Source organism: Mustela nivalis (assembly GCF_964662115.1).
Source record: "Mustela nivalis genome assembly, chromosome: 13".
NCBI lineage: Eukaryota > Metazoa > Chordata > Mammalia > Carnivora > Mustelidae > Mustela > Mustela nivalis.
The window spans coordinates 52977965-52992810 of NC_139032.1; the positions used below are offsets into that span (position 1 = coordinate 52977965).

The 14846-nt window shown below is 39.8% G+C and overlaps 1 long non-coding RNA gene across 1 annotated transcript in view; it reads right to left on the bottom strand.

Annotated features, from left to right (window-relative positions):
• Positions 1 to 14846, bottom strand: part of LOC309846004 — an 853728-nt gene that overhangs the window by 629924 nt on the left and 208958 nt on the right. The window contains exon 2 of the long non-coding RNA XR_014301672.1: positions 8662 to 8758. This is a non-coding gene — a long non-coding RNA (uncharacterized lncRNA). The remainder of the gene's footprint in view (positions 1 to 8661; positions 8759 to 14846) is intronic.

A 14846-nucleotide genomic window follows, 5' to 3' on the forward strand; every position in this document is an offset into this window, starting at 1 on the left:
AAAAGAATAAATACACAACTTCTCCTTTAGTCTTTGTAAGAATTAAGCTGTATTAATGGGACCCCGCATTGTTTGTGACTGCTTCAGTTGTCGATAGCTGCAAAACATTCTTCACTCTGCATGAGTAGATCAATAGAATTATAAAAATCATTAGTGAAGTACTATGTTATGTTTTATAATTTCTCCATTCCCTGTGTCTGCCTATACTTTTGGTCATCTTCTTCCGCTCTATACAGTTACTGATGACTGCAGTTTCAAAGTTTTACATGATCCTGGTTAGCTATTTGCCCAGTATAATTTGTCCTTCCCGATCACAAAAGTAGGCTACTTTTCCTAGCCTCCACTGTACTGGTGAGTTCTGGCCAATGAAAGACAGTGAAAGTGTGGTCTACCACTTCTGAGCCTGGTGCACAAAAACCCCTACGTGTTTTCTTTATCATTTCCCCCTCTACCAGCTAAATGAAATGAAACAGGATGATCTCAAAAGTCACATTTTTAAAACAGCAAGCCATGAAATGCAAGGGGACCAGATCTTTGACTATTTATTTAAGCAATAGTTGACCATGTACCAGCCACCTTAATTTTGATTTTAAATGACAAAGAAATAAATTTTTCTGGTGCTTCAACTATTACAAATCTTGGGGTTTGTTTGTCATTGAAGCTAGCATTATCTTATCTAACAGTTGTTTTATTTTGGATATATGCCATGACATTTAACAAGACTGCAGTGGCTAATGAAATCATAAAACAGGCCCGAAGACTTTGTGTATGTACATGTGCAAGAAATCAGAATGAGGAAGGCGGATTTGTAAGACTCTGGCTAGGGGCTGCTATAACTATGAAGGATTGCTGACAGACCCTCCATTTACTGCTGATTACCCCTATTTAACAGGCAGCTCTCATGCAGCTCCTGCTCCTGCTGTTTGCAAAACTTACTTTGAATATACAATGCCAATTATAGGGACTGCACATGTCAAGGTTTTGACAGGTGTCTACAGAGTTATGCAATTAATTTTATTTATGCACTTCCTGCTTTAAATGCCCCTGAAAAGAAGAAAATTGACTAATGCATCCTAAAAGGAACACTCATATTTACCTCTTCACCCCAAATTAACGCCACTCTTCCTCCCCACAAAAAAGAGAGAGAAGGGGAGGGTAGGAGGAGAAAAGAAAGTGAAAGAAAAAAATACTGCTGAAGGGAAATAAGCTGATTCAGTAATGGAGTTTAATATGGGATATAAAGTGGCAAAATCCTCTTGAAAGTTTTCAAGCTAGTCATTAGCTGCAAAAGCTATTAAAAAAAAAAATCTTAGAGACTGTGACCAGTGCCAGAGAGGGCTGAGAGTCCTGACACTTCTTTTGAATTCTCAGACAGCGGGGTATTTATCAGCATTTAGATATACAGATTTAATTATGCTGCAATTACAATTTTACTGTCATTCCTCAAAACTGAGAAGAAACAGGCTCTCCTCTTACTCCTTTCTCAGCGATTGTGTGATACAGCTTGGAGCGACATATGATGACAATACCACAAGTGCCTCCTTGGCATGGACACGATAACGATACGACGCAATTAAATCATCTAATACTGTGTGATAAGCCCAGCCAAGATAAAGTAAGCTCACTAAATCAGAAAGTAAATCTTCAAAATTAGACAAATGCTTACACATAGAATAGTATAATTACTCTCACGTTCTCAAAAAAGATCTAAACCTCTTATCATATTGCTTTTTACAGTAGGATTCCTTTATTCACTCATTTGATACATATGTCTCAAAACTTCTTATATGCATCAGTGTTTTTAAACTCAGATAAAATAAGTGGCCTATGAATTACGTATTAATTTGTTCAATGAAAAAATTACGGCAAATCAGCAACAGAATAATAGCATTATAAAATACTTGGGTAATATTTATCTTCTAAGGGTTGCTATTCACGTTTGAATTATCCCAAAGGCAAATTATCCAATAACATCAAGAATAAAGGCAAAAATGCTTGGAGGTAGGAAGTGATGGAGACCTGGGCATATGTCTCCTCGTACCCTCCCTCAGCAGCTCCGCAGTAAAGCAACCACACTTGGGAGGAGGTCTTCAACTATATTTTTCTTTGAAATAACTTGGAAAACACACACACACACACACACCGCACACACACACACATTTGAAAGTTGACATCAAACACAAATTTATCATATGTTTATATGCCTGCAGAGCATGTAATTTGGGGGTTATTACATACTTGACACACGCTATAAATATATATTCTTTAAATCTGTAAAACCTTGAGTATATAGCTATTTGAAGCTTCCATCCTTAAGAGGGAATCTGAAAGAAGGTACAGTGGGTAAACAGAAGGCTGATCAAGTGGTAGACGACCTGTAGGTTAGGACAATAGCACAACACGGATTTTCCACCTGAATGAAATCAGATGTTCCTTCCTTTGTTTCCGGAACCCCTTACTTTGCTTTCCTGGAACTGTCCCTCTGGGGGCTCTCCTTTATTCTTGGATCTTCCCCTGGTTGATTATCTTTGAGATGTTTCCTCCCAGGATGGCCTACCCCTGGAAGTAAGGCCAAGAGCTAGAAGCTTGCCTTTGTTTTGCAAAGTGAAAGAGGAGCATTTGTGAAGGGGAGGTGGGAAGCAGGACTGGCATTCCATACGTGGAATCTCATTTGGACCACTTTTAGGAAAGAGTCCATATGGAAGCTCAAGATTTGGAAGTTGTTTCCTTGCAAAACATCTGAATTTGTATATCATCTCTGCCACCTAAGTTAGAGTATGACTATAACTGAGAAGCAAGCATGAGAAGCAAGGGGAAGAGTGATGAGGGGGTGGGGGCAGAGTACCGACTTGCGGATAGCATTCAATTACAAAAATAGCCAAACCCAGAGAACTCTGCAGCAAGAATGCTAACTGCCCCGGCTAGGACTTCAGAAGTACCTGGAGAAGGGTTCTTGCCCCTCTTCTGCCATTAACTAGCTGTGCCATGATGGAAAACATCATTTAATCTGTCTGAGACTGTCTCCTCATATTTCCACATTCAAATGAAGTAGAATGTCCGTGAAATATTTTTTGATCTTAGCCCCTTCTTCCTCTTCCAATAAAACTGAGCAATCTTCTCTCCAGCTCTCTAACCCCTAAGACTTAAGTTTTATACTATGACACTTAAAAGGTAGTTTGCCTAAGGCTTAAGTTGTATAATGTTACACTTAAAAGATGTTGTCGTGTGTGTGTGTGTGTGTGTGTGTGTGTGTGTGTGTTTTGTTTATTTTTTTGTTTGTTTGAACTTATTTTGTTAATCTTCCCTCTCAGAAAGGGAGCAACTGGCTTCTCCTTTCCTTTGCCTGAAACACAATGCATGACACAAGAGCTAAGAAAATGTTTGCCAAGTGAGTTACTAGAGTACAGTCATTATACCTACACTTCAGCAGTTTAGGGGAATTAAATGAGATACAGTATGTAGAGCATGGAGTTGAAAGTACTAGCAAGTATGTTCAAAAACAGAAGCAGCATCAAGGGAGTGATAAAGAGAATTATAAAATACTGGATATTTTAAGTATGAGGCATATACTAAGCATGCACTCTGCTAGTCAGAAGGCACACAAACTCTAGTACTAAGGGGCAAGATAGGGGCACCTGAGTGGCTTAGGCAGTTAAAGGTCTGCCTTCAACCCAGGTCATGGTCCCAGGGTCCTGGGATCAAGCCTCACATCTGGCATCCTCCTTGCTCAGCGGGGAACCTGCTTCTCCCTCTGCCCGCAGCTCCCTCTCCTTGTACTTTCACTCCCTCTCTCTCTTACTCTTTCTCTGGAAATAAATAAAATCTTTTGAAAAGGGGTGGGGGGAATGTGTAAACCTGGTGATTCACAGACCTGTACTCCTGGGGCTAATAACACATTATATGTTACTAAAAAAAGAAAGGGGGCAAGATAAAGATCCAAGGGGTCTCAGGCAGGGTCCTTGAGTGTCAAAACAAACAATCCTTGTAGGGAGCATGTAGGGAGCATTCTCTGTAGCAAAACTGTAACTGAATTAATAACTCAAGGCTAGATTATGGAGCTAGAAGAACACTGCATCCATAAGACACAGAGGCATTCTTTGGCTACTAGGAAAGTAACTATAGATTTAAAGTGTTCTTTAGAAAAGATCCAAAGAGACATACTAAATGTGATAAAATAAAATTTAGTTTTGTCCTGCATGCAAATGAGGATAGACCGGAGGAGGTGTTAGGTGAAAGGCAAGGGACGATGAAGAAAATCTTATAGGTTGTGTGCATTTGGACACTGTTAACTATGTGTCAGAAATCTAGGAAGTCCTCTTCATGTAGTCTGTAGCTAAGTTTTATTTGGGTAGCCTGACGTGTTTTTTAAAAAGTTTACTCCGAATGTTTCTAAGCAGGACCAGGACCTGAAGGTCTGCTCAGGATTCATTATTCTTATGGTCTCACACCTGCCTTCTTCACACCGTGAATGCATGAAAGAGAGATGCCATAGCAAGGAGAGTTTAAAAAGTATCACATTTATGTATCGTCCTAGAAGAGGATCAACGGAAAGAAAAACAGGGCTGGAGGCAGGTGGTCAGAACAGAATAAAATGGGCGAGGTGAGATGGTTCAAAATCTAGGTACACAATATGTGGCTAACTACAACAGTGTTCTTCATTTAGGGTCCTCTGCTTCTTTGCAGGCTATGATTGACTTCCCAAAGGAGTCACAGTATGCCGGGCATTCAGTGGGTAACACATTTGCAGAAGCACGCATCGATTCCTTAGGACGCATGTCCCACCGTGTATAATGGCTCGAGGGCAATGGCTAAACAAGTGAAGCTTATTTATCTTTCACATCATTCAGTGTCGAAACAATCCTGGACCGTTCCGCTCTATAAATTAAGCCAGGAAGCCCATCTCCTTCTTTGTTGTTCTACCACCTTCAGATAGTTGTCCTGGTCTGTAAGATACAAGATTTCAGCAGAATATCCCATTCCACATTCAATTTCCAAGTTACCAGAGGAAGAAAGAAGATGCATATCCACCCCATAAGGATATGACCAAGAAATAGAAGATACTATTGTACTTCGTATTACATTGGCTAGAACATAGACACAAACAGCCAAACCTAGGTACAAAGGAGACCAGAAACATCATTCATAGGGACATTATATGCCCAGCTATTGAACTGGGGGGGAGGGGGAGGATCTCTCATAGTCATTTGAATGGAGAAAGGATATTCAAACACTCGGCAGAATTAATGAAAATCAACAAGCACATTGGTGAAAAACAACAAGAATTTGCAGAAGATAGGTGACATTTTTTTCAGAGAATTTCTGAGTAGCTTACAGAGCAGATGAAATAAGCCCACTCCGCTGATGCCTTTCAAAGTCTGACTCAGCAGGTGAGGGTGAATTAAGTGTTAGGAAGCTTACACAAAACAAATGCAGGCTGATTGTTCCCATATGTGCTTATGTTGTTGGCTGCCATAAAACAAAACCTCTCATGACTGAAAAATTGAATTATCCTAGGATTACGAAGCAGCTGTTGTAGTTGCACACTGACATGGTGCCAAGATTGAGACCTGGCCCTATCATTTCCTAACTTCAGAACTTGATGTGACAGTAACTTCTATAACCCTCTTTTTATTAATCTGCAGAAGGAAGATATTAACTACTGAGAAGGACCAGAATTAAGATTTGATAAATGAATGCATTATGAAATCCACTGGTTATTAGAAGGTTTCCAGTAAGTATCCGCCAAATCAGAACCCCAGCTGTTATGAACTAAGACAATATTTTATGTATTTAACCCTACATTTTTTAAGCTTTATGTATGTAACCCTTATTTGTTCCATCAACTTATATGTTCATGGAATCCACCCTACTTGCAAATTAAGTGCAGAATCATTTCTTTCTTTCTTTCTTTCTTTTTATGATTTTATTTATTTATTTATTTGACAGAGACAGAGAGAGAAAGAGAGATCACAAGTAGGCAGAGAGGCAGGCAGACAGAGAGGCAGAAGCAGGCTCCCCACCAAGCACAGAGCCTGATGTGGGGCTCGATTCCAGGACCCTGGGATCATGACCTGAGCCAAAGGCAGAGGCTTAACCCACTGAGCCGCGCAGGTACCCTAGAGAATCATTTCTGAAGCTCAACTGTTTCTCAGTTACTGTTGTAACTGTTCCTGAAGTTGTTCAATTTGACCTACAACAATAATACTTCAGAATTAGAATGTGTGAAACTTAAAGCTTCAAGAAAGAAAAATACTAAGCCTCAGTTAACGGCAAAATGTGGGTGTTAGGACCCAACCCCATCGTGTTCTATGGAAGTAAGATCCTGAAAACAACCTCCTGTTCCTTACTTATTTAATAAGCTCTCCAGGTTATTGTAAACACTTTAGAGCTTGAGAACAAATGGCCTAGAAATGTAAATATAAAAAGGCTTATGAACAAACCTAAGGTAAAAGTCTTGTTTTCCTTAGCCTGATAATTAGTGAATAGAATACTAGTGAATAAACCTACATATCTCACTACCATGTAAGCTCATCAGTGATGTTCCAAGCAGTGGGTGACATACACATATTCTCTGAGATCCTTAAATGTCTGCAGTGTAACTGTTACGATCCCCACATTACGATGGGAATACTGAGGTTAAAAGAGGATAATAACTCACTATCTTAGAGTGAGTAAGACATGAAGCAAATATAGGGTTATTTCAGAGCAAAAGCACAGGGAAATGAGGCCATATGTAACAAAAATACTGTCCCTAAGAAACAACAAAAACCTTTTAACCCCAGTCAAAACTGGATGTAAGGTGAAACTTGGGATTGTTTGTTTGGGAGCTTCCGTCCAAATGCAAAACTCCTGAATGGAGAAGTAATGCCGCGTAGGAGGGACATGGGCAATTTTGCAGGTGTTTTCAGGATGCAGACTAATGGGAAATAGTTTAAGACTGGCCTACATTCCCTTCCCACGGTGCTGTGGGGGGAGCCTTTGTCTATTTATGCTGGAGACTCTGGCCTCATATCTTCATTGCATTCTTTAAGTTCACAGGCTTTCACTGCACCATCAAAAAGTGAAAACACATTGGGACTTGAGGATAGCTGAAGGCTGCTTCTCAGAAGCTCACATTGAAAATTGGCTCCCCCGCCCCCCGCCCCCCCATTTCACAACACAGAGTTAAAATGTAATCTTCAACTGCAGGCATGGTATCTGCTCCCACTGAAATGCTGCTGATTATTACCAATAGAGAAGCAAGACTCAGGAAGCAAGAAGGCCACACAGAGAATGCTTTACAGCCTCCCAGGGTGTCAGTCACTGTTGAATAACCCAAGCAAATCTGACTCACAGGAACACAGTGCTTAACTGGTTTGCAATCACCAGAGGAAATGTGTTTGAAAATGTTCAGGTAGGATAGTTAGGTCAACTAAGTCTAATGGTTCTTTTGAGGCTCTAGAACACAAGAGCATGCATTCTGCCATTGATAAGTGAATGCATTTAATTGTACTGGAATTCTTAAGTTTTCAATCAGCAATCTGCAACTGCCCCAAATAAATGCCTTCTACACAAATAAAATACGCTTGAGCCTAAATTAACGTAATGTTGAATGGAGAGAATATTTCAGGTAAACGTTCCTTTAATTACAAATCTTTATGCATAGGTCTTTGATAAGGCTTCTATTTATTGAATATACATCCTGTGCCAGGTAGAATTGTAGGTGCTTTCCGTATATTATGTCTTATTTCCATGGACTCTTACAACAACCTCATGATAGAAGTAAAAAATGGGGAAATGAGACTCAAGTTATTCAAGTGGTAGGCCAGTTAGGTATAAAGAAAGAATTAGTACTAGTTCCATTAAACTATGTCATCAGCCACGACAGGGTATTTGTATAGGGGAAGCCTGCCACAAATTCTCATTTTACAGCAAAGGTGAATGGGAAAATTACAGCACACATTTTCCTGTGTCAGTTTTTCTGTAACTTTCAATTTCTTTGAAACACCATCATCGATATAACTACTCAACAACTTACAGAAATCTTTCACTTTTCAAGAGTAGTAAAAATACAAAGGAAATTCCGTCACCTTGGTTTTCTGATGGAAGGCAATTACAACTCTTTCTTAAATTACATTTTAAAACTTGAAGGTCTTTTCCTCAACCTACATTACTTCTTTGGCTCCTCACCTAACAGAGGCTAGGGGCAGCATGGCAGGAGAAAGTAACTCTTGTGCCATTTACTAGCAGCATGACCTGGAACAAGGTTTTACTTTCTCTGTACTTCCATCTTCCACATCTGTACTATGAGGGCAATAGTACCTATTCCTGGGGCTGTCGTGTTGACATATTGACTAATGTAAATACAGCATGTTTACAAAGTGAGAAATTAATAATAACAAATTTGAGTTTCATATTGTATCCCATTCCTCTAAGGAGCCAGAGAAGGATTATTGCATGCAAAATAATACAAAAAAAAAAAAAAAGAGAGAGAGAGAGAGAGAGAGAGAAGGAGTTGTTTTTGAATCTCAAACTTGTGCACTAGGGTAATAAACCTTCATCATTTTTTTTCATAATTTTTTATTTACACATCACACACACACACACACACACACACACACACAAGCACATTCCTCATCACATTCTCCAAAGGCCAACATATTAAGAATCACTGCATCTTACCAGAACATGAAGCGATTTCAGCATGGATTTTCCAACTTCATTTGGGATACTTCACATATGAGACTTCTACATCTTGAAACCATCTCCAACAGATTCCCTAAGTGAAATGAAACAAAAACTCTTGGGAACATAGAAGAAAATTTAACTCCTTCCAACAGTACTCATTTCAAATTCCTCATGTTAGTTTCCATCCGACTGCTTTTGCTCTGATTCTCAACACACACACACACACACACACACACACACACACACACATGCACGCACACACACACACCACACATAGTATTTCCAGACCGCAGAGCCACAATCCCACCTGATGTACCCATCCCTGGTGACACTATTGCTTGTATTTTCAGATAATGAATTTCATTTTATTTGTTTTTGTAAGTCAATGGTCACTTTAAAATAGATACTAGAAAATAATAATAAGGGTATAAGACAATTTCCATATCAAATGAGCGTTTTCTGTCATCTGTTTCAAAATCAATGATCTAATTATCAGTATACAGTAGGTAGATGAAAGAGAGTCTGAGAGCCAACAAGTTGTAGCAAGTATGTCAGAGGAAGAAAAATAAATAGAATATTAGACCGTTTTTTTCCTTAGGATGCTTGTAGCTGTCCTTCTACATAAAACCATCATATGATTTTTTTTTTAAAGATTTTATTTATTTATTTGTAAGAGAGAGAGAGTGAGAGCGAGCACAGGTGGACAGAGTGGAAGGCAGAGTCAGAGGGAGAAGCAGGCTCCCTGCGGAGCAAGGAGTCCGATGTGGGACTCGATCCCAGGACGCTGGGATCATGACCTGAGCCAAAGGCAGCTGCTTAACCAACTGAGCCACCCAGGCGTCCCCATCATATGATTTTTAAACATTTTTATTCATTGCCTTTAATCACTTTAATTATTATGAAAAATATATAATTTCATGTACATAATCATTACGTATATATTCATATACTAGCCTTGACTATTTTGCAAACTGAAACCTCATTCATAAATTTCCCAGGTATGCTCTATTGCAAAAATTTAGCAGTTTTAATGGTTGTTATTCTTAACTTTATCTCTCACTCTCTCTCTTTCTGTCTCTCTTTCTCTCACACACACACACCTTAGAAGTCAAATTTATTGCAAAAAATTACACTGCAATCACATAGAATACAATGAAATCACATTTATTCATCAGCCCAACTCTATCCCTTTAATAGCTATGTTGGTTTCATTACAATAGAACCCTCCACAAAAAAGTTAAATAAAATCTTGGTTATGCAAATCACACTAACGAAAACACTAAAAACCTGATTGTGTGAAACATCTCAAGCTTAAGGAGGCATGTCAGGATGATCAATTTTAAATTAGTCACTTTAGAACACATTCTGTTGCTTCACTCTCCTGGCGGCTTCCCGGATTTCTATTTCTGCAAAAACAGTAATTACAATTGTACTGGATGGCACAAGTGAGTCTCTCTTCCCGAAAACTAGATATGAAAATGAGTCCGCTGGGTTCACCAAACAATATTGACATCTCAAGTCCTCTTAATAGGTTCACTTCAAAGAGGGCTGCTCCAATTTCCCCCTCAATAGTCCAGGCAAGAGTTCTGTCTGTTGTAAGCTACTATCTTCTAGCCCCCAAACCAGCTTCTGTATTCTGCACTGAGATTTGGGGGCTCAGTCTCTGCACACATTTCTCCTTTGCCAGCTGACTTCCTCTTGGGTTCTATAATAGGGGGCACTGGAGGGAGATTGAGGGGTAGGAGAAAGGGGAAAAGGGACTTACTCCTTCATGTTCATTGGCTGTCAGTATTGTCTTGGGAATCATCCTTTCACTGTGTTAGCAGAAATCAGTTTCTGTCTACAGATTTTTGGGCCCTTCCAGAACCAGTTCATTCTGTCCTCTCAGAGGCATCAGCACTGGGCTGCTGGCACTCCCTCCTGAGAATTCTTGAGCTTGAGCTGCCTATAGCTCTCCCCTAGAGCTCTTCAGATCCCAACACTGGCTCCTAAGCCCCACCCCCAAGGGTGGCCCTTAGAATTGCAGGGTTCCTCTCCCAGGCTCCTCATAACCTGATTCTTCCTTTGATTTCCCAATCCCTAAGGAGCTGCTTCCTGTAGGCACATCTCTGTATAACCTCAGGGCCTCCTTTTGCCTCTTCCTGTTCTCCAATAGCTATCTAAACTATTCTTTATTATTTTTTTCTTTGTTAAAAACAACAGGTATTGGAGTGTCTGGGTGGCTCAGTCCCTTAAGCTTCTGACTCTTGATTTTGGCTCAGGTCATGATCTTATGACAGCGAGAAAGGGAATACAAGTATGGGGAGTGAGAGAGGGAGAAGCAGAGCAGGCTGTCCAATGAGCAGGAAGCTTAATGGGGCCAGGGCGGGGCGGGGCGGGGGGCGGGGGGTGGATCATGACCTAAGCCAAAGGCGGAAGCTTAATGACTGAGCCAACAAGGCACCCCTGCATGTCCAGGTTTAAACACAGTAAAGATCCACTTTTGCATTTAAATACAAAACTAAAAAACAACTAATATCTAAATCTTAATACCGCTGCTGCAAACTACAAGGAAAGACACAACACTATATTCATTGTAAGTGAAAATTAAATCAATAGGTCTAAAAATTGAAATGACCCTCTGTCACTATCTGTGTGTCAATATTCCGGTTCACATGGAACAAGATGAACGAATGGGAAGTGGTAATGCAATCAGGTCTCAGAGCAGTCAATGACAAGACAATGGGAATTCTGGATTGCTCTTCTCCACTATGGAAACAAAAGGGGTTTTTGGCATCAGGTACCCACGGAGGCAACATAAGCTATATGGGGCTATAGGTAACATTGGGTGAAGAGGGAGAAGAGGTGCTGGGAGCCAGAAAGGGTTGCCAGGACCCACTGTGATGATATCAAATAGGAAGATGAACTGTCCATGTGTTCCTGCCAGGTCTGGTGAGTTTTTCATACTTTCAGACGGGACTCTGACTTTTATTCAAGTAAAAGGGCAGGCTTTTGTCTTGACAGTGGCACTGTTTCTTTATCTGTAAAATGAAGGAGTGGAATCACGATGGTATTTCCCCAAACTATTGGGCATGATGATTGTGTACCAGAGGACACTAAAGCAAGTTATGTAGTCATGTAGTTAGATTTGGGAAATGCTATACATTTCGTGCCCCCTCCCTTTTTTTTTTTTTAGATTCGCAGTCCCCTTTACACAGTAACAGTTGCAGGGATCCAACTATAATTTTTTTTTAATGTTTAACTAAATTGTTTGGCCACAGAGACCCCCCCCCCCCTTTATTTTGCTCGCACTGCCATCTCTTAACGATAATAGCATTACCTTGGAAAACAGTTTAGGAAATGCTGAACTTGGTGTTCTCTAAAACCCCTTATGACTCCAGGATTCTGTAATTCCAAGTAGAAGAACTGTTTAATATAGTACGACCAAGTGGCAGCATAGGGAATTGTCCCCTAAAATAGCTCTTGCTGCTTCGGTTTCCCAGGTTTCCCAGGGGTTTGGCGTAAGCATATTCAGGAGCAAGATGGTTGAGAGCCATGGAGAATAGCCTGAGACTCAGATCCTGGATGTACTAAGCATCCCATTAAAATATAGCATGTGTGTGTGAAGCATTCCCTAAGAGGTACTGTTTACTTACCAGCACTTCATTTTTAGGTCAATGAGCACAAGGGGACATTTTCTTTTGGAAAGATTAGGAAAGTAAAGGAAGATCATAAGAATTAGCTATCCAGCCACCCCCCCCCCCCAGTGCAATGCCAAACTGTAACATAAAAACTTATGCAAGTGAAATTTGGCAGAATTAGGGAGCTTTACCTTGGAGGAGAACCAGAATGAAAATAGTGTGCCTGAAGTAAACATTAATGTTTTATTTTACAGATGTGTTTCTCCTTTTAGCATGGCATTCTCTAGATTCTCCTAAACTTGATGATTCTTGCTTGACTATCATCTGTCTTTTATAGGTGAGGCTTCACAATTCCAGGTGGTGGTAATAAAGCCCATACTTGTAGATCTCCCAATATCCCCAATCTGTACAATATAAAAATCTGAATTTATACAAGTTCAGTGGCTTCCATTTTCAGGGTGGGAAGCATTTCTTCACATTTTTGGTATTTTGATTGCTTATATCCCTTTATATGGAAAAAGAAAAAAAAAAAACCAGAACCATCATAAAAGAGGTAGATCTGGGGAGATCAAATTTACCTAGATTTTAAAATTTACTGGAAAATGCATTCATAGATTACTCTGTCCTAGAATTTCCACTTACTACTGTAAACTCAATTTCACCAATTTTAATAGACGTAAGATGATAATGACAATTTATTAGCACTTTTTATGTTCTAGATAATGTACTAAGTTCTTTGCTTACAGCACCTTATTGCCCATAATAAGCCTATGAGGTTGGTGCTGTTATCATGTTCATTTTATCAACGGAAAAAGCAAAATTTAGAATAGTTACATACATTTTCTCAGAGTCACTGTGCTTTCCAGTGGCAAATCTTATCATCCAATCTAGGTTTGTCTGATTCCAAAGTTTAAATTCTTTTTTTTCTTAAGATTTTATTTATTTATTTATTTATTTATTTGACTGAGAGAAATCACAAGTAGGCAGAGATCAGAAGTGAGGTTGGATACCATTAAAGTAACTTGAGTACAGTGGATAGATGGGCAGGGAGATACAGGTAAGTTAAAGAGTAGAAATGAGAACAAAATAAAAGGGAAAAAGAGACATACAGTTGTAGAACCTCGGGTGTACAGAGATGGAGGAAACAACATATCTGTCTTTAAGGAAAGCCATATGATCAGGAAAAGGGAGAAAAATCATGTTCACTTGGATCTCTTGGCTAGGAAGCATTTCAATGCTGCTAATAGTACAAACCCAGCTATAATGTATGCTATCAGTTTGGCATAATTGGGGTAGGCACAATTCTCTAAATGGCAATACCACCTAACAACCATACCATCCCCAGCAGGAGTCCAGTCCATGGCCAGAATGGAACCGAGCACTACAACCGACGCATGTAAGTTTATTTTCCGTTCTCATTTTTTCATCCTGGAAGATAGGCCCTAGCTTTGCAGCTCCCTGCAGCCAAATCAGGACTCTTGAGGCACACCCCTGCCTCGGCATACTCTTGTGATTTCCATATGAGGGATATATATGTGGTTCAGGATTCCATAGCTAGGGAGTACCTACAAAATAATCCATCAAAGATAGCACAGGATTGTATTTTGCATGTTTACTAAAAAGGGATTAAATGAATGAAAGGAATCATCCATATTCTTTCCTCTGGCCTCGGGAAAGGACAGGACGTGCACTTCAACTACAATTTATAATCTTAGAACCTCCTCCAACCCTAGTGATGCAATTTATCATCTCAGTGCTAAATGTAGCCCAGAAAGAGAAAATGAGCCTTCTGTAATGAAAAGTCTGAAAGTTGTTGGGGCTATAAACAACTGCGTAGAGAGATCTGGGCTGCATTTACACAGACTCGAGCCATCGTTCAAGGTGAAAAAATCAATGACGGCCCAAAAATCAGCCCTGAACCTCAAGAGATGCCTTGTTCTCTGTGCTCCCTGTTTCTACATAGTGTCTCATCCCTGATCAAGTTCTCTCCCCAGGGAGTGCTAATGGCCTAATGGCCAAAGAAGTCTGTTTTGTTCTCTAAATGAGCAGGATCAAAGTGTGCTTGCTCTGTGGAAAACTCAACACTACTTCTGACTTCCTCAAGGGCTGCTCTGGCTCTACGGTACCTTTGATGAGGCTTCAGAGCTTCTCTTCTGAGCTCTTCAAAATACTTAACAGGCTTTAAGAAAATACGAAGTTCATGTCGGAGAAAAGACGTTCATCTTGTTCCCAGGATTAGAGGGCACAACCTATACGAACTGAACACAATACTAGGGGTGCAGGGAGAGCAATTTGTATAATTATTGTTTTGTAAAATGTCAATTGCCTAAAAATATTAGCCAATATTTAAAAGGCACTAAGCCCAATCCTATGCATTTTACCTTCATTAAAACATTCAGTCCTAATGGCACACTCAGTAAGTTAGTAGTATTGCTGGTCTCCGGTTCTTGAAAAGGAATTTAAAACTAAATAATCTATACAAAGTCATACACGTAGCAAATTTCCAAGTCTCCATGCTCCCTTATTCTGATCAAGGATTTATTTTCGAACCAAACTTAG